This window comes from Danaus plexippus (genome assembly GCF_018135715.1).
Source record: "Danaus plexippus chromosome 18 unlocalized genomic scaffold, MEX_DaPlex mxdp_35, whole genome shotgun sequence".
In the NCBI taxonomy this organism is placed as follows: domain Eukaryota; kingdom Metazoa; phylum Arthropoda; class Insecta; order Lepidoptera; family Nymphalidae; genus Danaus; species Danaus plexippus.
The window spans coordinates 1,774,923-1,800,723 of NW_026869854.1; the positions used below are offsets into that span (position 1 = coordinate 1,774,923).

A 25,801-nucleotide genomic window follows, 5' to 3' on the forward strand; every position below is an offset into this window, starting at 1 on the left:
GTCTATTTTATCAAATTCGCTCTATCTACCTATGTATCTAGTCGGACTGACCGGTTCATAGTCATCGCGTGGGTTACCTGCCATTAATGGCCAAGTTAATTGGTGTCGCTGTAAACAAAGATTAGGGGCATCCCAAGTTGATGGGGTTTGCGAGGGGGTTTTCTCAGTAATTAGTAATTGTCATTGGAAACCAATGTTTATGTTCGGTACGTCGATTTAATTACTTTTTTTTTTATTTAAATGTCTGAAGCTCTGATTACTTCGAGAAAATTAAACATAATAACAATCATATCAGAATTTTTATTAAAATTTTGTTTATACACATTGCCAAAAAATACAGAACTACAAAAGCATATGTAATGTTTTCTAAAACATATTATTATTCAAATGTATTTGCTATAATCCACGAAAAATATTTTTTGGTGTTGAATAATTCCCACTTCGACAACTTTGCATATTTCTATCCTCGGTATAATTTTGGGACGGGCCTATGAGGGTAAATAATAAATATTCATAACTAGTTTTTCGGTCTGCGACGCTGAGAGCTCTTTCTCAACACAAAATTGCTAATGCGATTTTACTAAGACTTTTAATATAATGCCAACACAATATTCTATTAAAGTTTATTATTATGAGAAAATTTAAAATTCATCATTAAAAGTTTTAAATATTATTATTTTTTTATTAAAATTAATTATTAAACCAGACAATGACTGTAAAGAAAATGTATATGGCTATTCCATTGAGATGCTTTTCAAAGTACTCGTAATTCTAAGTTCTAAAGAACAATATGTATATAAAACTTTTTTTTAAATTAATTTTACAATATGCATAAATGCCTTCCTTATTGTTTCAATTTTGCTTAATTTTAGCAAAAGCTTCATTATGGCATGATACGAGTATGAAACACTTTATTCTTTAATTTGGACTCAAAGCTGTGTGAGAGGAGGTCAGTGGAGAATGTAACGTATTATTTATTGCGATCCTACGCCTTGTTGGCGAAGGTGAGAGTTTTGAACGAGGGTTATAAGTTTGAAGTGAGCCTTTGATGCCAGCGTACCTCAATTCCAGAAAGGGTTTCGGATAATAGGAATTTTATTTTAGATGTTTTGGTTGTTAATAAAGCTTGGCTTATTATTAATAGTACTCCCCGTTGAAGAGCTAATCTCGTATTTTGAAATTATTATTATTGTATTTTTTATATATTTTATATATAGCGTTGACTAAAACTATTCAAGTGATGAGGAATATAATTCCATACACATAACTATCGTTTAAAAGCAACAAGTTCAATATTCTGAACAAAGTTCTAACACTTGTGCGTTACCATTAAACTGGGGCGCTAGATAATTTGTAATATACTGTTCAAGAACAGGTAACAACTGGATTCACAGGCAGGACCATCTCTAAAATCCAGTTTCAAACGAAACTTCACAACAGAAGGCTGCGTTCAATTGCGTTTCGTTTTACGTTTCAAAAGAGTTTTTATAGGTAAATAATCGAGACGAAATTCAGTTTAATTTAATTTTCAATGCAGGTTGTTATTTTAACACAGTTCTGTGTATTTAATTTTGAAAGTTTCATTGCTCTGAATAAAGTAAATTACATTACGGCTCGTCCGTTAATTTCTTTATTTTATAGTAAGCAGTAAAAGTTACTGTTAAAATTTTTAAATTAAAATATTTATTCTTTTTAATCTATAACTTTATAACAATATATTTTGATATATTTTAGTTGATTTAACAAATGATAACATGATAACTGAAACCATAAATCTCAGTTATATGTTTGGCATAATAGTGCTTTGTTTTTATTTCTAAATATTTATACGTATTAATTTTGTTTAATTGTTTCCTTTATATAATTATTAAATTAGGAAGCATTATCAAATATTTACTTTAGACTTTTGTATTATCAAACATTTGCTTTAGTTTCGGGTTTAGCTAATTTTCGTCCTAAATAAATATAAGCGTATACAGACAACAATAGTTTTATTGAATCCTACAATTCAAAAGCAACTGTATAATATTTATAACTATTACAAGAATCAAAACAATACCAAATGGTTTGGAACTTAAAATACTTATTCTTAAATGTTATTTTAAGTTGAATTTTTTTTTTTTTTGATATCTTTTTTTAATAATGAAGTCGGTGGAAGTTCTTGTGACATTGTGAATATTTCTCATGTTTTTTTATATTTTATGTAACATTACACTGTTAGATAATGATATATGTTTATTAGTTTATATTATTTTTCTATCCATCGTCTTATTCAACATGAAAAATAAATAAGAAAACATAGCTTCGAGCATTAGATATTTTTATTGTAGTGAAAATAAATCATGAAGTAATTTGATTTTTAACCAAAGTCATATTGTCTCGATATATATTACATAAAAAAGAAATAAATATTTTTATGGATCATTAAATATGGGTAGCTTAAGTTAATGAATATTTTTGCTATGTCGATTACCTGCAGATAACTTCAAATCCTCTCACAGATAAGTAGATCAAGCAGTCTCAGACCCAATAGGTAGTTTTAAATAAGCTCATGTTGTAAAATAAAACATTTCATGATTATTTACAATAAAATGTACTTATTAAGGTAAAGATGAAATGAATTCTTTTTTGACTGATATAAACAAAAAAAGCTGCGTATAAAGCTGTGGGAAAATGATCACGATTTTTTGTCACAGTTGATGACTCGGATACAAATTTAATTGTATTTTAACGGATATCATTCATAGCAAATTAGGGTGTTGCTCGAACTTTTGTCCATACAAAAAAATAAACAAAGGTGATATCAAAGTCAAAAATTCTTTATTTAAAAATATGTATGGAGAATACTTTAAATTTAAATGAAACTAATGTATTTCGAATATACTACGCGGATTTTATTATTTTAAAACTACATAATCCCAAAGTCCCGGTTACTTTTCAAAAGGCAGCGAGTTTACTTAAATATTATATCCGAAATATATTAGTTTCATTTAAATGAATAAAACTCGCGAGAGTCTTACATCTCATTATGATGAATGCTTTAAATATTTAACAATAAATATAACTTATAGAGTCACTGGTATCCAAGTTGTTTACACATTTATAATTTATGGAAACATCATATCACCGTCAAGTTTATATTTTAATAAAAAAATTCACATGACAAATGTAATCCGTTGTCGGAAACTATATTTTCTCTATCAATAAACTACCTGCACTCGTGGTTTCCCTAAAAAGAAATACCAATCTAATATATTTGTCAATTCAATATATACAATATTTGTATCAGAGGACGTATACGTAAGATTGAATCTCGGAAGAAGTTACATGCTAGGTTTTATGGGTATGCAAAGGGATCATATTATTCTAACAACAAAAACTACGAAAAACTCGTAAAGAAACAAAACAATAAAACCGATAGTTTTATTACATTTTTACGGCAAGTGATGGCAGGTGCTTACTGGAGTGTGGTACCCTGAATCCAAATAAATAAATATATTATTTTTGTTATTATGTCTCATTTATTCTATAACTTTAATAATGTATATATATATATAATGCGATTAAATATCATCTTATTCATAGTTATATATAGAATATTCGTTGAAAGCTGTAGAAACTTGCATTTTTAATGTTTTTGAGATACCTTGTTATATAAAAAACAAAAAGGGTCATATTAGATTATTCTAAGATCATATGGAAAACCTCCTTGTACCTTTCCAATAAGCTTAAAAAAAAATTTAAGAGTGATTAATAATTAATAAATTATTTTATAATAATATATTGACGCATTGTATCTGAGCGTATTAGTTGCATGGATATAAGTACTTAACTGTAAAAAGCTAGCGTGTAAAAAAAATATTACGAATATTGTATATCACTTACATCCCAGTGCTTGGTAATACTCAGCATCGCGAGATAACCCCAACTCTTTGATCAAGAGGATGGCAGTCGTAACTTTTTTACGCTCTGCCAAATCTACCCATTTCTTATATCGAGATTCCGGTTTACGACTCATGTAATATTGAGGTTTGTACTTACAATGTTTATTCACGATGCCTCTGTCTGGATGTCAATACAGTCGTATATATTTTGAGTTATAGAAAAAAATTAAATCAAAATTATGAACGAGCATGTAAATTATATGAGATAGCAATATCAATTTATTAACGCTGGCTTACAAAACGAATAATAATATTTTGTTGCGTTCAAAATATCGTAAAGTGTTGCGTTAATTTCCGATAAATTTTATCTGATAGGCTACCGAATAATACGACCAATCGATTATCGCCCCGGGTCTGATTCTAATCGGAAGAAAAGATACCATTCCCAGACCACACGCAGTCATTTTGGAAACACACGATACAATTCTTGAAGAGATAACGCCGCGTTGCGGTTTTGTAATCATACGGCTGTGTTTTATCTCCTTTTGCATTGAAATTGGTAACGATTTATTCTTTGAAAAAGTAATGTACGTTTATAAAGAACAGTATTAGAATATGTTTTTCATTTTAATCTCTCGAATATTTTGAAGGTGTTTTGTTTTACACACAACGACAACAATTAAAATGTCATATATCCAGCGACCCTCATAGCTCGTAAAAAATTAATTTACTAAGTGGAACGTTCAATTTGGAGTCTAACTAATTATTTCAGCTATTTATAACTTAATTTTGAAGATTTTTATCATAATTATGATAATGAACATTTTCTATGTTTATGTAATATTAGTATGTGATAGTTAGATATGAGTATTTGATGTGATATTTTAATGTTTTGTTTTGTTGTTCATGGTGCTAATTCAGTTGACTTACGAAAAGCACACTTGACTTAAGGAAACCGTCCCGTAATATGAATTATAAATGTGTAACAATTTTATAAAAATAACTCAAGGTAACAACCTTCTTTCGGGATTATTCCGTGATAAAATAAACGAATCTAATATAAAGATAAAGATAACTTCTCCTTAGTTAAATATGTAATAATAATAAAAACTCTATTACATAGAAGAGTATATAGAAATTTTACAAAACAAATGACGGGAGTATTGCAGGAGCATAGTGACGCTGTGTTTGTTCTAATAGAAATGTTATTTAGAAAACTTTAGCAAAAAACATGTTTATTTTCTTACATTTACGAAGATAATATGTTTTGTTCTGCTTCTAGTTCATTCAAAATAAGTAAAGCTTGTTATTTGTTGTTCCTTTTTCTGCATTTACACTTTATTGATCTTCACTAGACTTTTCACATATAAGTTTTTTTTTTTAAATTTCTTTTGTGTTCCTAGTCGCTAGTTTTAGATCCATTAAAATTCATGTTCTGAATAACTTAAAAAATCTCGGGGTTCGACTTAAATATTATTTTCACTCACAAAGTGGAAAGTAGTTGACGCCTTATCTTTAATTCATGCAAATATCTTTGGTAATTACGACACTTAAATTTTTTATACATTGTTATGGAATATGTACTGTAAGTATGTATCACATCAGTACCAGCAACAGAGGAAATATTTAACGTTAGAAATAATAATAACTCTTTTTAACTCATAATGTAGATAGCTATATTGATAGCTATAATTCAGTCATATTTTGATACGCATTTTAATCCAATAATTCCAAGCAGCCTTTCTGCAACTATACTTGTTAATGATATTGGCTTGAAGATTTTTTATGATGTCTTACTTTTCTATACTGATACAAAGGAAATGAACGTCAGTTAGGAGTAATTATTTATTGTTACTCGTTTTAAACTAGAATTTTACGTATTATTAAGCCATTAAAATAATATTAATAACATAAAGTTAAAACGTTTTCAAAACATTTGGTTCCAGGGATTTTTGGCTAACAGGCGTACGATATAAGTCCATAGCTCTATAATTACGAAAGTGAATCGGTTTTAAAACTTAGATTATAAATAGTATAAGCTGAATGAAATAGTTATTAATATTTAATTTTACTACATATTATACTGCAATGGAAACGTTATTAGAAGTAAAGAATATCACATAAAATATTTAAGATAGAAGGAGAAATAGAAATTTCAATATGAGGTACATGAAAAAATGTCTAATACGAAATACAAAATAAACGACATCAACAAAACAAGGGTAAGGCTAAAAACCAGCCGATATTTCGCTGAAGGAGCGTTCATAACTTATCTGCCCTATTTACTGAATAAGGGTTTGTCAAGAGCTTACGTCTTCAATGAATAAAATAATAAATGTTGAATAAAGAATAAAAAGACATTTCTTATCGGATTTTTAATATATGTACAACAGACAAGAAGAAGAAGCTATTAAAGAGAATAAAATATAATCAATTACTTACGTGATAAATATAGTTATAAAATCAACATTAATAAAACTTTTTTATTATAATTTTGCAATGATTGAAGTTATTAATTTTTGTGAATACAATAAAGCCTTTGAAAAGTGGCAACATATTTTTTGTTAAATTTTATTTAGAATTATAGAGAGACGAAATCTCTTAGCATTCAATGGATTCACCGTGCTAGAGCTGAGTCCATTGCGTTGCAGGGAAAGGAACTAGTTTTAAAGGGCTCTATCTAACGCGCGTAAAATACTCACCTCCATTGTTCAAGCTCCTCTCTCTACCTAACCAAATATGAGAAGAACCTACTAGTGCTGCCTTAGAAGTAAGTTCCAAGAATGAATTGACATTTGTTATGGACAGGTCCAAGTCTTTTAGCAGGTTGTAGAGAGATTTTGCCCGTATACCTCTCGCTCCCACTTCTACCGCGTACAAATCCACGACGAACCTATTTCGAGTGAGTTCGTTTGTGAGCTCGTAATATTTATTGACCTTGATGGCATTGTCTTTGGGGATATTGGTTACCCAAGGAACCTTTAGCTCTATTATCACAACCCGCGTTAATATTCGCGAATACATAAATATGTCTGGTCTGGAGAACGACGCACAAATATCCTCTGGAATTTTGTATTGTTTCTCTTACGTACCTGCATCACAATCCAATCCGGAGGCGCTTTAAGGAAAGAGTAATGCTTGACGTTTCTCTAGTGCCTACTCTCACAAAACCTACTGATCGCTCGTTTGTGGCTATTTCCCTTTGCGCTCTGGCTATTGAAAGACAAACCGCTTTACGTATGATTACCAGAACCCTATCGTGACGACGCGATTATTGACCACTATCCAGGAGTACCTTACATCCCACCAGCAAATGCTTAGCAGTTCCAACTGCCTTCCCACAGATATAGCAAGTTTTTTTGGTACCTTTATCCCATCTTACGAAATTATTCTTATCTGAGAGAATCATTTGGAACGCATTGAGATAAAATTTTAGCAATGCTGGCGACCAATTATGAATAAAGGTGCGCCATTTTATTAGTAATGGGATGCAAAATCTCCTATGTCTAACCACTCGTTCTGAATCTTTAAACTGATTGCATGAATCTTATATTTATCATTCTCATCTTGCCAAATAAAAGACTTCAATATATCCGTATCTTGGCCTTTCTTACTTGATTCTAACCCTACTTTGTTACTTTGTGCTCCTATCATAAACTGCTTATGGAATTGAAGTCTCAACTCTAGTTCTGTCGCATCTTTGTCTTTTGGGAGAAAAGATGAAATTCCAATGGATATAAAGAAAATAATATCTGGAACAAAATCAGTTAACCGTAAACCAATTTTACAAGAAGTTTATCTGAAACAAATGTAGCACTGGATGAAAATTCAGTATAATAATAAAAAAAGATAAATATCTGATTTAGATAAAGGTTTAAAGTCCACTTCAAATGACCGATAGTCCAGGCTAAACTTTACTCGGAATCAATACGTTTTCGATTACGATATCGAAACGAATATCATGCAGATATTGCAGCCCATATCAATTTCATATATATCTAAATATATATATGCATATATGTATATATGTAAAATCTATTTTCTTGTGTAACCAATATTTTTCCTACTTTTGTGCCACTTAATTTTTCTTTTTTATGTGACGGTCTAATTATAACATACACAATTATTTTTTATGAAATTGTGTTACAATTTCCTATGTTTTTCAAAATTTTTCTCAATTTTTATTGTATTGAAATTTGTATCTCAATGAATAAATCTATGGTTTTTGAATTTTACGTTATTTATTATATTTTACTAGACGTTTCGATTGCTTTACAGCAACCGTGATCACTTATCAAATTGTATATCAATATTTAAGAATCAGATATTTGTGAATATAATAAATAAAAATTCACTCTATTATTAAAAACTCTACTTCATTATCATGATGGTTATTAACATTTCCTGTATTAAATTTAAAATGTATACGTATATAAAGCTCATCGGTATCCGCTCATCAAATCTATATCAAATTAGAGCTTTAAATTGGCAATAAACATCTAGCGGTAATTATGAGTATCTAATAATAATAGCTAAATTATATAATTTTAGTCGAAACCAACATCTGTTGAGTTGGAGCTCGTCCATCAAAATATTACATATTGGATGTACATCTTGACGCCACCTCAGTTTTGCTCTGCATGTCATATGCAGATTTAGGATCCGTTTACATTTTCTTCCTAATATATCCTGACTTTCATTCCTACTATATATAACATGCTTTATTATTAGCATCAGTTTCACTTATTACTTTTATTTATAAGACCTTTTTAACATTTTTATTATATAATATAAATGTTAGTTCTGGACTTGATAAATATATCTAATGTACCAGTAACTCTTATAAGTATATTTTTGTTACAGGGAGGAATATGGGATTGTTATGTAGTTGTGTAAGTAATCAATTTGAATTATTATTTTCTATAGTTGTAAGAATAAAGTTCAAAACAAAATGACACATATTTAAAACAACAATATTCATAAGCACAAATTTTGCATCTTAACATTTTAAAATCATTTCTCCTATAAATGCGACTGGTATTGTTAAACTTTTTATTGCCCTATCACTATTTTATATCAATGAATAACGAGAGGGCATCGAGTGACCATAAAATTCAAACGTTCATTACTAAGGTATAGGCGATTCGCGACAAATTTGAGAATGATTATATTAGCAAGTATATATTTTATTAAACATAGAAATAAAATATTAATCTGATTACAGAGTCTGTCTATAAGTTAATTCCTAAATTTCTATAAAATTACTGCCATTTACTCTTTTTTGTTTTGAATTTTCATAGAAAGTTAAAATTTAAAGAAAACAGTAAGCTAAATTAACACGTTTATGTATTTGATTTAAAAAAAACGAAACGAGAAATTGTATAAAATAAAATATTATTCAATAATATTATTGTTAATAATATTATTGAATAATATTTTAATGAACTGGAATGGTGCATTAACGTGAAATTGAGAGCTATGATTTTTTCTAGAATTACAGCAAAAGTATGATATTTGAGGTCAATGCGGCGGTGACAATCAAATAGTATAACTTACACTAACCTAAAATATCATGTGTTTTAGTTCACGTGACCTTATAAAAGAAACTAAGTTTCTGTTCCTTCCGTTCCGCTGAGGCTCAACTGCAAGGTTACATTGAACATGTAAAAATAGTTTCATCCGTATTTTTGTAAGTTATAAACTAAAATCGTCTGGGAAGCAAACGTCTGTGAGAGACAATCCAAAGGCATACCATTTATAAACTATATAATCTAAGCATTAACCTTATACTTGTACCACAGATAAACAGTCGATGGTGAGCCATAGAGCTTCGTTTCCTTTTAACGTTAGCTCTTTGTGAGAACAATTGAGCCGAATAGAATATACCGACGCTAATGATTCCTTTTACTTCTAGCTTTCTTTTTCTTCAGAAAATCTATTTCTAAAATGTTACATAAAAATGTTTCATTTAATATGTCATTAAAAAGTACAAGTACACTTATTGTTGTGGTTAAAAATAACTTTGCTGAGATGAATTTTTCTTGGCCTAATATGTGGTTACCAAAACGTTTTAAGTAAAAAGTTGGTTATAGTTTTTGAGTGTGGCAATTAGATCTGAAAATAATGATTCCATTAAGTTCATACACTGGTCATAGGACTGGGTAAGTGTGTAACAAATCAAACATAAAAGCAGATTTTGTGTCCAGCAACTTATTACCAGGACCCTTAGAATCCTAACGGAACAATTAGAGTCCTTTCTGGGGGTCCCTTAGCGAATGGGACCGCAAAAAGTCAAAATTACTCATGTTTGGTGAACTACTAACGGACTTAATTAGTGGAAGTTCTGATGCTTTTTGCTGTGACTTTAGATGAGATCAATAGTAGACATTGTAGATTTTTTGTATTTTTATGAGAAATGTTTAATTTATCGACAGATGTATCAAAGCTTCTGGTTTGATATAAATATTAATAGAGCACCAATTCTACAGTTTATATCATAATTTATTTTGTTCGTTTTATTATGTTACAAATTTTTTATTACGCCATTGAATATATTAGTGAAAATAATGTCATTAAAGATAAAAAACCGGACGCGTAAAATATAATGAAAGCAATAAAATGTCGTCAAAGTTTTCATTGTTAATAAATTCATCATTTTCTCATAATAAACTTCGGATTTCCGATCCGTTGAATATTGAACAGGGAATAAATTATCTATAACACCGGTTAGTTGGAAAATCGTCGCGTTTGCCCAAATTGGTAATTTACATTTGAAATTACTAGAACTCAAGTAATTGGCTGGTTGCGACGGTCTCATTGAATGCTAAATTTGATTGTTTATTGATGTTTTGATTAGGTGCTCCGAAATTGTTTATTTAAAATATGAAATTGCCTTCTATCGCATTATATATGATGTCAGTGAGACAGCATCTATGTTTATGAATAATTTCTAAGATCGTTTTTTAATCGATTAGAAACTTAATATGAATGACAAATTTTAAGATGCAAAAGTAAAGAGCAGAAAGCTGCCGCAATGTTAGAACAAATTAACTGTGCGAGTATCAAATTAATATTTATGTGCTTTCCGCTGAAATACAAGACAAAAGTAACAAGACTGTTTATGTATTAAAATTTCATGCTTTCTTATAAATAAGGGAGAGCTTTTATTCCAACTTGCTTTGAGATGTATTTTGACGAGAACTGGGTTAATAAATGTAAATTTTAATATGTACATAGCGAAAGTTTGAGACTCTTGGATATGTTTACATAAGGCTTTGCTACTTTTTAAAATAACTTGTCTTTGAATTTTAATTAAAGCCTACTTAAAAAATTAAGCAATAACATATATAATTAATAATTCTACATAACATTTTAAATGAACGATTTATTGAGTTAATATATAATGCAGAGTTACAAAATATAAATTTGACCTTTAGTGAACTAATAACTTCATAGTTTTGGAATGAGTTACATAAACGGTAGCTAAATAACGAATGCATGTGGAAATGTTGATGTATATTAAATTCTGTGATTCTTTATTATTTTTTTGTATTTCATTCATCTATAGCGGAGTTGTCATAAAAATAAAACTATCTCATACAGCTTTGCTTTTTATTCATCAAAAATTCTCAATTCTCTCAGTGATTCCTACGGGTTGCTGTTTAAGTTTTCATGAGCGGCGTGAAACTTTTGAAATCTTTTGTTAATTTGGACCTTGGAAGTACGGGTTTTCTGTTGTTTACTTATTAAATATTTAACTACAAGTTAAATCCAAGGTCTATTTAACCCAGATTAAAAACTACTTTAGCTAGCGGCCTTTGTAAGTCATTAGTGGGGAAACGAAACGTGAAGTTTAGCGATTGGATGTGTAAAACATCGATTACAATCTTAAAAACTTGAGCAGCTATTAGTATTATTTTCCACAGTACAGATATTGAGCGAGGGTTATTATATGGAGCTAATATAATAAATAGCTTTATAAAGAGGACACAAAGTTTTAAAATAATAAGACCAAAGGAATACTTTTATATGCCGTAAAAATTATTTGAATATTTTTATTTGTGTTCACGACGGTGTTTAAATAAAGAGAACTTTTATAGACACACAAATATTATAAAGTAGTAGCGCTTGGTGGGTTGTTGTGGTGCACAATAGTTGGTAATTCCATCAAAAGAAGCCAATTTATGTCGCGGTTCATTGATCAAAGTAATAAAAGGAAGGCTGGGCCACTTACAAACTCCCTGAGATGTTGTTTTGATTAAATTTTCATGTTCTCGCAAAGAGTAAAGGCTCGTTGTAGACGGACGATCGTAGGTATTCTTTGTCTTGCATTAAATTTGTTGATTTTTTCCTGTAAACTGTAAATTTCTCCGCTTACTTAATGTTTTCAATAGAAAATGAAACTTCACAGAGTTAATCTAGGGTATTTATCAGTCTTCCATTTTCGATATTTTGTTCTAATATAATAATTATATACACTCGTGTTTGTACTAACTTTCTAGTATACACAAAATTAATCAAAGCTATGACTAATACAGGGAAAATTCAATGAATTTTAAAAAAATTAAAAGAATTCTTTTCATATTAAGTGTCATATTAAATTTTAATGAGATCTAAGACTTTCGCGAGTATTCACTTAAATGAAAAAAATATTTTCGGATTACTAAGCGTATTTTATTATTTTTAAAAACTACTTACTCCCGACGTTTCGGTTACTTTGCAGCAACCGTGATGACTGGCAGACGAGATGTGAACACATCACACTCACACACAACACATCTTGAAACCTCGGGAGTATGTATTTTTTAAATATAATAAAATACGCTTTTTTTTTAAATAATAAAATACGCTTTTTTTAAAATAATAAAATACGCTACGCGAAAATATTAGTTTCATTTATATTAAATTTTGTTCTTTATAGTAAACAAAATTATATTTTTTTAAATTGGCCTCGTAATATTTTATTCGTTTAAATATTTGTTTGTTGAGAATTAAAAATATGTACTGTTTAATAAACTATCAACCACCGCTTGAACCAATTTTTTAAATCAATGCAATTTTATTCCGATTAAAACCCAAAAGCTTTTTAGATTGAGATTTTTCATCAAAAGTGTATTGAAAAAGTCAATTTTGAGCAAAATAAAACTTCCGTCCCAAAAAGTTTCTCAATTTAAACTTAAATTGTGACGTTTTAATCAAAAAGAATTTTAACATTTGAAATCCTCGTTCCAACCACCGTGAAATCTTTATGTTAATCTGACGGAAATATTTACCTTATTTACTTTATTTTAAGTGGTTTTATTTCCCTTACCGAAAAAAAAACAAACCTTATTTAGAAATGTAAGCACTTAAGATTGCCTGTAGGGTGATCTTAATAAACAATTACTACCTATAAATATAAATACTATCAGAAGATTTTTAAATGAAAGTGGTATTTAAGTTTTTGATTTTATAGTATTTAGTCAGATATATTTAAATATATCTGCCAAAATTTTATAAAACTATTATTCGATTATCACAGGTTTCCCATCTATTATCTAGACCATATCTATTTTTACTTAAAATCTATTAGTCACCATCGCTTTTAAGCTTGTAATTTTATAATTGAACCATTAATTAATGCTTCGTTTCATATATTTAATATTAAATAAATTTTATTCATATCAAAAATTTTGAATGCCTATATATTTATCCATAATAATTTACAATCGAACCATTGTTGAATTTACTTAATAATTGTAGCCTTTTAAGCAATTCAACTCTCACCTCAACGTTCATTAAAGAAAAATGTTTATTGAGAAATGGAATCGGTACGCGAGAACAAATAAGCTTCAAACAAAAGTCTGACTTGTTACAAATATTGGAGTTTTTCCCCTAATTTTAATGTCACCTTTCTTTTTTCCTCGATTCACTCCCGGTTAATAATATTGGTTCATTACAAAAAATAATGAGATCTAACAATAATGCGAAGGAACCAAAATTCCTTTATTGTGATTTAATTATTTTCATTTTCGTCGTATTATTTATTACTTTTCTCATTGTCTGACTTTCAACATATACATCTTTATATACAATATGTTTATAAGTAATACAATTGAATATAAATTTTTTTGTATCACTTAACGCAATGAAAAGAAATTTAGGGTCTTTATTTTTGTTTTCATAAAAAGCCTATTAAGTTTAGCTCTCTAATAATATATAAAACATCATATCATTGGTCGTTGAAACTAGATTATTATTTTAATACTCGGTTTCTCTCAAATGATCTGATATGATGATGTTTTCTTAGATGTAGCACACTGACTTAACACAGTCGTAATTAAACATTAAAGACTTAACTAAAAACCTCAGGTCACATCCGTCGGAAGGTCTTTCCTTCTGATATCAACTTAAAAGTAATTTGGGCTAGAACCTGCCACGGCTGTGACGGTTTTAATAAACTTCGAGAAGGGAAAGGCAAATCAGCTGTGAAGTTTTGGCGCCCTTCAACTGTTTTATCGTTGCACTAAAGGCTATACCCGTCTTCTACGCGGTACGTGGAACAGGTTGCCCTTGATTTTGGAAACACAGACCGTCAGTGCTAACGTTAGTTGACTATCGACGTTAAGCTGCCTCTTCGTAGCTTCTTCCTCATATCGTAATAAGGTTATTATTGTCAGATTAAAGTACCCTCAACCCAAGGATTAAAAAACTTCTAAGGGTATTCCACGTGGTTAGATACTGAACTAAATCCTAGTAAACATCACATCTCACATCGATGGAAACTGCCGTCACCACCTTCCTAAAGGACTTATTTGACCTGATGATAGAACTCAAATAGTGTCTGGAGATAGGAAGGAGCTTTATGCTAGTGAAGCGCCCCCTTCGGAATATTAAACGGGGGTCTGTTGAAGGAGATCCACATATAGATTCTGATCGCAAGGAGCGTCCTCCTGTTCTTCTCTCTTGCTGCCTCCTTTGTCAAGTATTTCAAGGTGTCCTTAACGTTGATCTACCCGTTGGGCTACCCGATCTGCATCTGAAATAAGTCAATGGAGTTCTGGACCCTCCTCATCGACTTGCGTGGTGTGATTGCTTACTACCGTCCTCTAAAGAACTTATCCTTATTTTGCAACAGGTTGACTAACCCACAGATCATAAGAGCTCGAAGCTCCATATTATGTATGCAACTACACATAACACTCATCATAAAAAACATTCAGATTAAAACGGTTATATAAATGTTATTGAAGTTTTTCATCAATAAAATAAAACATAAAATCAGTATCGTCTGAGTTTTCATGCGTGTATGTCAATTTAAATGGCAAGAGAAGAGGAAAATAAGATGCAGTAAATAAGATGCATCGAAAAGGGAAATCGACAGTAAAATCGGATAACTGTTTTATTTTCTGCGCTATTAAATGCATTTGGCTACAGGAAATTTTTACTCTATTTTCAGATTAATAAAATTTTATTTCCTCGTAAAACTTTATATCGTCATTATAGTTCTAAATACTGAAGTAATATCTGTTTAAAATTCTGAGTTTTCAGTTTATTTTGATTTCTACATTGTATTAAAGTAGGCCCCTATATAAATTTCAGGAGTTTACACCAACTGTAAAACTTTATTTTTCATTGCTTCAAGCTCTGTTAAATGCGGTCACGGTCTTGAAAGCCTTGGTGAATTAAGTTTCTAAAAAGTTTTATTTTGACAAATTTGACGAAAGTACTTAAATCACTTTGATGTATAAAATTTCTTAAGTAAAAGAAATAACATACTTACATTAACGCAATAAAAAAGTGAAGTAAAATAAGTAAGCTTTTATAACGTCCTAGTGGACTCAAATATGTCATTGAAATATGGAGAGAGTTAAAACTAGCAGATTTAAAATTTTATAACAATGTTCTGGTGTTTTGATGTATCTTGTGTTTATAAATCCGAGCTGAATAACTTCAAAATGTTCTGCATGGGTACAAATGTTGGGCCTGAATTGATTCCAGTAAAGAGATATCTGTAAAATAGATGATTTATGACGACAGAACAATAGAAGGAATAGTTCCACTTAAAGCATCCAAAAACTAATTAAAGTCAATATGTATTTACACAATCACCTACAAGAGAAAGTTGAATAAAATAAAGTGTATTCCACTGCGTCGCTTATAAAATAAGGGACTCCGAAACATATAGACTGTTCGCTCCTCGAATATTAAAATTTTCTAAATCTTCATAACATGTTAATCATGACATTATGTCCATACAACAAACCATTTTATCAATAGTAAAATTGAAGGTATTCTAATGCGAATGAAGCCACAGCATATAATAACAAAAACTTACGGTTCTTATTAAAACCATTCTGTGTATAAAAACTCTTAATAAATATTTGAACGCAAGTGCAAAAGACTTAGGAACAATTGAAAGGAATGATATAAAAGTATACAGTAACTTTGTAAAGGAATTTGATATTAACTAGACAAGGAATGACCTCGTAACGACAAACTAAGCTCATCAAATTAGACCATGAAGTTAATAATAGTATAAGGTTTTTTTTTATATTTTATGTGTTTCTCGAGTTACAGTGGTCTGACAATTTTAAATAGGAAAGGAACACAGCAACAAATTCCTTTATTAAAATTGTTTAAGCTAGACTTCACTACCTGACCTATATAGAGTTCAATATATATTTTATTAACCTAAAACATTTAGATTTTATTTATTCACATAAGAAAATATTACCACATTTATATTTAGACCAAGTATGTAATAAGAGAATTAATTCATTACTTTTATTTTCGTACACAAGAACAAGTCTAATTCAATATGTTTAATATATTTTATTCCACAAAATATAAAAAAATGTATTATGAAACAAATACAAGACGTTTCTTTTTCAAATGTAATAAATAAAAGAAAAGCTTTGATATATTGTTGCCAATAAAGCGTTTTCTCGATTACACAATACAGAATTCTGACATACCGATGGCTGATTTATACGAGAATCGATAAAATATTTAGTACAAAGGTAAATGTAATTCTACCCTGACAACCGCTCTGTTTTGAGATTAAAAAACTTTTCCGAGACTAAGGGGAAGGAGGAAAAAATATTAATGAAATTTTTAGGAACCACCGTCAAATGACCGAAACTCAAAAAGTTCATCAAGGTATCTTCTGTTGCGGAGAGGCAATTAGGGGATTCAATTCTCTGTAACTTGAATAATAAACACACAGATAACGAGGTTGTTCGATATTTTAATAGCTTTTACAAGATCTGACACTTTTATTTGAATAAAGACATTAAAAAGCATTGTTTTGATTTCTTAATATTTTGTCATAAAATTTAAAAACACTCTTAGAGTTAGTAATTGCTGTACACCGTGGGTGTAAAATATATTTTAAATCGGAAATTAAATTCATAACATAATATTACAGCACTTTTATGTATCCAATAAGTGATTGTAAGAAAGTGAATTTAAATGAAAAATTTATAAGCCAAATGGAGCAAAATCGGAAGCAATACTGGAACATCGCCAGAAGATCGCTTAAATATATAATTTTTTTTATTCCAATAACTGTGTATAAGCAATAGAAAAAAAAAAATCAGAGACCACACCGCTTTCAAAATAACACTTATATTTTACAATTTCTCTGAAATAATATACACATTTTGATATAAATACATGCGTACATGTTAATTTCAATAAACATAAACTATAATTAGTACATGAAATTGTTTTGAAGACATTGCCTCTATAACAAATTTTAAAAAAAAGGAGGTTTCTTAGTTCGATCCTGTTATTTTTATTGGTGTTCTGACGTAATTCCGTAATTTATACCCCGATTTTGGTGATTATTTGAATTTTTTAAAGGTATCAATATCAAGGTAAGGTATCAAGGATCAGATGAGGGTATCGTAAAAAAAATCGATGGGAACCGTCTATCATTTTTGACGATTCCTCTATATCCTTCTAATTTTAAAATCTTATAACACAGCTGCTCTCTGCGGTTTTCTGCTAAATTTTCTATTAAAGGTTTCCGTGTCACAAATTCTATCTCAGGTAGCCTTCGTCTTCTCATTCGTGAGGCGTTCTTGTTAGACGTCAAACAGAAAAAAAATCACCAGAACGCAGTAAGTATTTTGATTTAGTAGTTCCAAAACTATTGAATTTTTTGCAGTTTCGCATCAAATCATTAAAGAAACAATTTTTTTTATATAAATTACTGTAGTCGGAATGTCGTAGAAAAATCAAAAAGTACTCTTATATAAAATAAATTTAAACCAATTTTAGAAATTAAACTTAAGGCTACTGAATGACATAAGACCTACTCGATGTGAGTCTATAATAAAGCAATGTTTAGAGAAATTGTAAACTAAAATATATAACGTTAGTTGTAGCTAATGTATCCCAAAAAATGTCCATCATTATTTGTTATTTCGTAATCAAATCAGTTAACTTATTGGGTTAACTTATTCTTTTTATCGGCCGTGATTCCTAAGCAGCAATTTAACATTCTCATAAATGCAAATTATTATTTCTTGTAGGGAAATATACCTCAGGTAGCTTCCTAAAATATGCATGCATGTGTAACTGATATGTCAAAACACATACATACCAAATACAGGTCCAAAGAAATAGTGCTATTTATTTAGTGTCAAAGGAACTTTTTAGGTACTGTGTCATGTGTTAGGTTGATATGATTAGGATTATAATCTTTATTAAAAGATGACGCTATTAAAAGAGTATTACACTTCAACATTAAAAAGATATTATTTAATTATTTCTAAGTAACTCAATAAAAAAACTCAATAATGTTATGGCAAGCAAACTTAATTATTTCTCTTCAGTTTTTTGTTTGATGTCGTTTTGTTTTTGTTAAAATGTATTTTGTTCGTAATAAATTTAAAGAAAGGCTTTCAAAAGATAAAACTATATGAGTAGCTATAAAAAGTAAGGATATCATGAAATCCAAAGCCATTTTTAGCGAAACTTCATCTCCTCATATTGTTTGTGCTTATTGTTTTGTCGAGGATGTCGAAGTTACGGTCACCCTCCGACCCGGAGAGATTACTGTTGTTTTACCTTCGATACCTAATCAGATATGCAGATGCAGCCTGACCAAATTACCTCTGGGACAATAACTTTGCACAAACTACCGATCTATGAGATGGTTCAATTACTTTGAATATTAAATTAAGCACAGATCATTTTATACTGAGCAAATAAGATATCTGATTATTTTTCTACAAATACAGTCTTTTATATGAAAAGTTGAATAATACATAACATTACCCCTAAACTAAGTAAGTAGACGTAATTGAAACAATATGATCTATGATCCAATGTTCTCACCCTTTCGTTTACCTACTCCAGAAAGGAGTTGAGTTATGGCCCTTTAAATTCTTTTTTCTCTGTTATACTTTAACGCGACAAAGAGATTACGCCATTTATCTTTCGGCCAGTAAATTGGTGTTAGTGATAAAAATCTTTTATAAATTATTGTTATTCACAAAACATGGAGCCATTGTTAAAGTTAATATCATTATATTTAGTGTAAGAGATTTCTTTTGTTATACTTGGGCTGCTTTTATTATTAAACTTTTATTTTTTCTAAACAACGGAATCGCCTTTATTATATTTTATTAACTCTTAGATAGTTGTTCTTGTCACATCCTTGTTAAGTTTTTATTATTTATTTGTTACTATGCCTGCGAAACATCGAATGTTTCATGACCAGAAGACTTATTTATATTTTAAATAATAATTATATATAAATTCTTATTTCGTAAGATTATATTTAGCATCTTTGTAGACTTTAAAAGTTAAACAAGGAAATTCGATATCGCCTTCTCCTTATTTAGTTATTTTGATAAAAAACATATTATAACATTCTTTTGTTTACATCAAAAATATTCGTCAAATCTCTCTGGCACGTTCTCGTGTTTCCACCGCGCTATGGCTTTCAAAATATCAAGAAACGAAAAATATTCAATTAGATATACCGTGGATATTACGAGGGAATTTTCCAAGTCTTTTCAACTCTGAAATAATACTGTCTAGCGTAATACCATATAAATTATGTATGAACATGAATGCCAACCTCTTTCTTTGTTTGATCGCGATGAAAATGATTTTGGCATTTAGCGTTAACAAAACATCGAGTTTGGTATTATTAAAGCGGATGTGAGGAATGATGGCTTGGTGCGGAGTCAGTTAATAAGTTCTCACTATATAAAAACAATTTACTTTAAGGATATTTCCGGCAATAAAAATACTCACATAATCTCTGAACAATAATGCGTGTGTGTGTGTTTCTTGATATGAATATATGATATCTATCATTTGTCATTTACTAACTTACCGTCGCCATATATCTGCCGTATACTCTGTTTCAAGGATCGTTTAAATAACTCACACAATGAATCTATTACCAATGTTTTAATTATACATGTTAATGTAGTTTAAGATATTTTGAATTGTCTGTTAGAAATATATATTTGTTAATCTTCACTCCATTATAGCGACTGTTTGACTCACTGCACGTTATATTTTCTCTTAGAGAACAAATGAGCATGAACACGACGAATTCACTTAGCAACATCAGACCAAATAAAAAATATTTTTATTGCTTTACTACGCGTATTTTTTTATTTTTAATAACTACATACTACGAGATGGGATCTCATCTGCCCATGATCACGGTTGCTGCAAAGTAAACGAAACTTTGTGAGTATGTAGTTTATGAAAAATAATAATGTACGCGTAATAATCCGAACAATATTAGTTTCATTCAAAGGAACTCGCGAAGTCTAGATCTCATCACATAAAAACCATTCCATTCAAATTTTAGCAAATCCAATCCAACTTATTCTCTCCTCACTACAATTTCGTAATGCTTGTCTAATTAAAAAGCAAATTCATGGCTAGCTGAAAGGCTAACTTTACCTGCTATTACAAGCGACATGAACAATATTTTGCTAGCTTGTTAGTCATTACGACGCTGAGAAAATCAGTTAAATGTTCAAGCAGTCAATATGAAGACGTTGCTGTTCTATTTTAACTACTAAAATACGAAGGTAGTATGTACTCGTTCCTAAAGACTTGTTACAAATTATGATAATGTTGTAGAATGTAAGACATGTAGTGTAGATGCTTGAAAATTGTAATTTTAGACTAATGTTTTAGACATTGCATTTTATTTTGTTAGATTCTTTAAAAGATGTCATTCTTATTATTAAATTAAATATAAGTACTACTGATAATGTACTTACTGGTACATGCATACATGTGTATGTGTATGTATATGTGTGTGTATGTGTGTGTCTATGATTATTAATGTAACAAGCGAAAGAAATACCGTCTTGATTTGAAAGTGATTTTCCATCCACGTAGTGGTGGAATAATATTTGCTGTAACATTTGTAAAATGTAATTTTCTAAAGAAAAATATTGAAAGTCCACGATTACAGAAATAATCAAAGTATTCTCTGTCAAACATTAAATAGCTTAGAATTTTAAACTCAGCGGAATGCAAACGAAATTTTACATCTATATTAAATTACTAATATAAGCTAAGTTGTCTTAAAATGCAATAATTTATGTCAATCAACAGTCAAAAATCTATACAATTAGCATACTTAAATATGTACATATTGTCAGTGGTCACGCAAATGTAGAATGAGAAAAATTTTGTCAATATTCAACATAATTAAGGCAAAAAGTGGAGTGTTCACTTACTGGTTAGTTTTAGAATGAAAAGCCATAATTATTTGTTTAAGTTGCGAAAAGAATCGATGTCAATATACTTTCGGGATTAAAATTTTTCTCTGACAAATAACACAAATGATTTATTGGGAGTCTTAACGCAACGTGGCGGACTTATTTATCGAAAAATTTGAAGTGACATTAACGAATGACAGAATGATACTGCTTTAATATTTCACCGTCCAACAGCACAAGTCACTCAACTTGTTTTGATCATTGTAATAAATTATCGGGAGATACATTTGCATCTTGATTGCTAACATAAGACCGGTTTATTTTTGATGAAATTTAACGCTCAAGTAATAATTCTTACATATTAATGACTAAAACTAACCATTACAATTGGTATTCAAAAGTCATGGCTGAGAACGAACTTTGTATTTCATAAACCTAAGAGTTAAAGTAGTGATTGTACCATCTTTTATAGAAAAAAAATGGTATCGCGTCGATAATTGGTCTAATGTTGCTAGTTGCATGTATTTCAGTACTTACAAAGGCTCCATTTTAACTCTCCATCGGCAAGGAACTAGTTTTTTACAATACCATTTACGATTTTTTAAATATAAATTGAATTGCAAGTGGGTTCGTTTTTGAGATATTCGAAATATTTCTTGCTACTAAACACAATCACTTTATTTAATCAAATGTCTTTATATCTGGAATATATTTTTCTTTAAAATAAAAGTTCAAAAAGAACTTCTTTTTTTTCTCCCATGTGTATTAAGTTGATATCATCAAACAAACAAACTCTTGCTCACTTTCACTCTGCTGCGTATTTTTTATTATACTTGCTTTTCTTCGTATTTGGGATTAATTTTTCTTAATAATCTTGTATTTCTAACGGTGTTTAGGTTATTCTAATATCTAGTATATAATGTATTATGAAACATGTCTATTAAAGTCTACTTCCCAGGGTTTACTGTTCCCAAAGGATACCTTTTTGCACTATTTCCTTAGAAAAATAAATGTGACCTCGCTTCTGTGACAGACAGACGGAGAATGACAAGGGTCCAACCTCATCGGGGCTCAAACGTGACTGCCCTAGCAATAGCTGGTGGGCCCTTAAGACCCGGAATAGATTAATACTCACAGTATGAAGTACAAATCTTTAAAATACCAAATGTAGATTATATGTACACATATTAGCAGATGCGTCTTTCATACACCCCGATATTATGTTTTTTTATAATTTTTGTTTTGACTGAAATTCACAGTGAAACATACAAAATGTCGATCTCAAATAAATGCGTTACAAACAGAACATTTAAAAACTCTAAGTATATTGAAATAGTCGCACGACCTTTGATTATATATCGTGGACACCAATATGACGTAAAGCGTCTTCTGTACAAAGTTGCCTGTTTTTCACAAATTGTATATGTTTTACAATAATTTAAAATAATTGCTTGTTTCTCCACAATCATCATCATCATCATCAGCCTATCGAAACCCACTACTGAGCAAAGGCCTCTTCTCACATGGAGAAGGTTAGAGCATTAATCACCACGCTTGCTCAAGACGGGCTGGCGATTTCAATCTTATATATAATTTGAAATTATGAGACCAGGTTTCTTCACGATTTTTTCCTTCACCGTCTGTCAATGGTGGCTAAATACTCTCAGAAAGTACATATGAAAAGATCACATTGGTACTTGTTAGGTTTCCAACCCGCGCCCTCATGCGTGAGAGGCGAGCCTTTAACCTCCAGGCCACCACGACTTCCTCCACAATAATCTACCTTAATTTAAATATTACATACACTCTTATTTCACACAAAACACACATGAGACGATTCATACAGACACTAGTATAAATTATTTATTAGAAGAATATAATACTCATAATAATAAATACATCTTTTACCTTATTTTTTTTTCTTTTCAAACATAAGGTTTCTTATTAGGTACTTTCATTTTATTCAATTATTTCCTTGTAATTATTGGTTGCTATATTAATTTGATTCATTTCTTTTGTAATTTGACTTGTCATTGACTGGAGAAACGTTTATAAATTTCGTTACATGTTTTTCAGTAATTACCTCCTAAAGATGAAATGTAGGTTTCTAGTTCTATTTCAGAAGATAGCATAAGGTTTTGTTTTTATGAAAATTACTTTATTAATGTGTGTGAGTGTGTGTGTGCACACGCACACTCGTGAGTGTTTGTGTGTTTATGTCTGTTTGTGGCTGTCTGTCGGAGACACCGCAGCTCTCAAGCGGACCAACCGATTTCAATGCAGCTTTTTTTTTGAAAGCCAACGTTCTTGTGGTGTTGCTTGGCTATGATTGATCTATATCGGTCCAGGCAGAGTAAGAGTATCAGCTTGTTTTCCTAAATTATGTGATACATTTAATTATTAAATGGCTATTAATGCGTTAGGGGTTTTTTGGGTAAAAAAATATGTATATTATTGCTGCTGGAGATAACAATACCATTATGAAAGGCAGCTTGTATATGGTTTCTGTAAATTGAATAAATTTTAAAAGTGAGATCATATTTTCAATCCGCTTTGAAATAAGTCTCAGCTATATTTATTATTGTTTTGTTACAATATTATTTATTGAATTTATAATAAATCGACCCAAATTATGTGAAGCGAATAATTTTATTATTCTTGAAGTTATATTCTGAATAAAAAAGACACACACACTCACAAATGGAAACTTATGAACAATAGAAATGTCAACGGTAAAGTTCTATGAATTTATATCAGACTTTGAAACATAATGTTCACCAACTTCTATTCAATATTTTTTATTTTATATTCAGAGAGAGTCGAGTTTCAACTCAACTAAAAACTTTAACCTATACGACGGGTCTGAGTTTCAAAGCTTCAAGTATTGATTACAAAAAACGATCTAACATACTTAATATTTTTTCCAGGTACACTTCAATTGAAACAAAAGTAAAATGGACTTGAGTGATGAGTGTTGTGATGTACCCGTGAGGTAAAGGCGATGTTGTGGCCGTGGACCGCGTGGGCCTGGCTGGTGCTCGCGATAGGCCTGTCAAAGGCCTACACCGACACCGAGGACTTCCTCAGTGATTTGGATAACCAGGTACGTGTGCCAAATAAAAACTAATGCATTACGATGGCTGTTGTTACGTCTTGTTAAGGGGCTCAATCAAATATTCAATTAAGTTATAATTGAAAGAATGCTTCGAAGATCTTAACTCAGAAAATAATGGATTGATGATAATCTCTTCTTACCATCAAAATGAAATGTTTTGCAAAACAAAACGGAAAGGAATTTTAATATTTAAAGAGTTTTTTCCACCCAATTCACAAATACAATCTGATTCTAAATCAATCCGTTTTAAGATTTAAGTATTGCGTGCTTCAAATGGAGTTTATGGTACAAGTGCGTCGTTTTTCTTATTTATAATTCATATATCCGATAAATGGCTGTAGGTAGGCAACTGTTTTATTGAACGGGCATATCCATAACCAAGCTTAGCGCGTGATTGGTTTTGTTCCGTGTATTCTCCTGTGTTACATCTTTTTTTTTTATTACTTTTATACGGTCAACACTTGTATTAGAATGTTGAAGTAAGTCCGGAATTTATTAGTTTAACTTCAGTCATACATTATTTATTTGTTTTATCGTAAATATAAAACAATCATTATTAAACCACTTCAATTGTACCAGATCAGTACAAATCAAATTTAAATGAACATTTGAGAGTATAAACATATTTAAAATATTAAAAAATAAGTCCGTCGACAGCCATATAATTTTAATAATAGATTATGCGACAAAGGTTGGTTGCATTATTAATTTTTATCGTTTTTATAACATTACTTTTTTGTTTACATTTGTTATCTGATGATTATGAAGTTTTTCAAGAGTAGTCTTTATTTTGATTAACCTGTTTTAGTTAAGTTAATTACGTATATTAAATTCATCTAACATTTTGTATTTTTAATAATTTTGTATTAAACATATTCACATCTTCATCCCGACTTACTACGAAGATGGGTACTGCAAAGTAATCGAGAAGTTTCGGGCTAGAAGTGAAAATTTAATACTTAAAATATACGCGAGCTATATCGATAACTATTGTTTTATTTAATTGATATATTTCCATAGTCTTACATGTATACCAATTTCAACTTCTGTTACTCAACCATGTTTTTTTAAACTTTATTCAAGGCTAATCGTTTTACTTCCCGCACGTA

The 25,801-nt window shown here is 29.9% G+C and overlaps 1 long non-coding RNA gene across 1 annotated transcript in view; it reads left to right on the plus strand.

Annotated features, from left to right (window-relative positions):
* Positions 1 to 24,670, plus strand: part of LOC133320390 (uncharacterized) — a 53,053-nt gene extending 28,383 nt beyond the window's left edge. Inside the window, exons 3-4 of the long non-coding RNA XR_009753762.1 lie at positions 8,748 to 8,776; positions 24,505 to 24,670. This is a non-coding gene — a long non-coding RNA (uncharacterized LOC133320390). The remainder of the gene's footprint in view (positions 1 to 8,747; positions 8,777 to 24,504) is intronic.
* Positions 24,671 to 25,801: the final 1,131 nt, after the last annotated feature.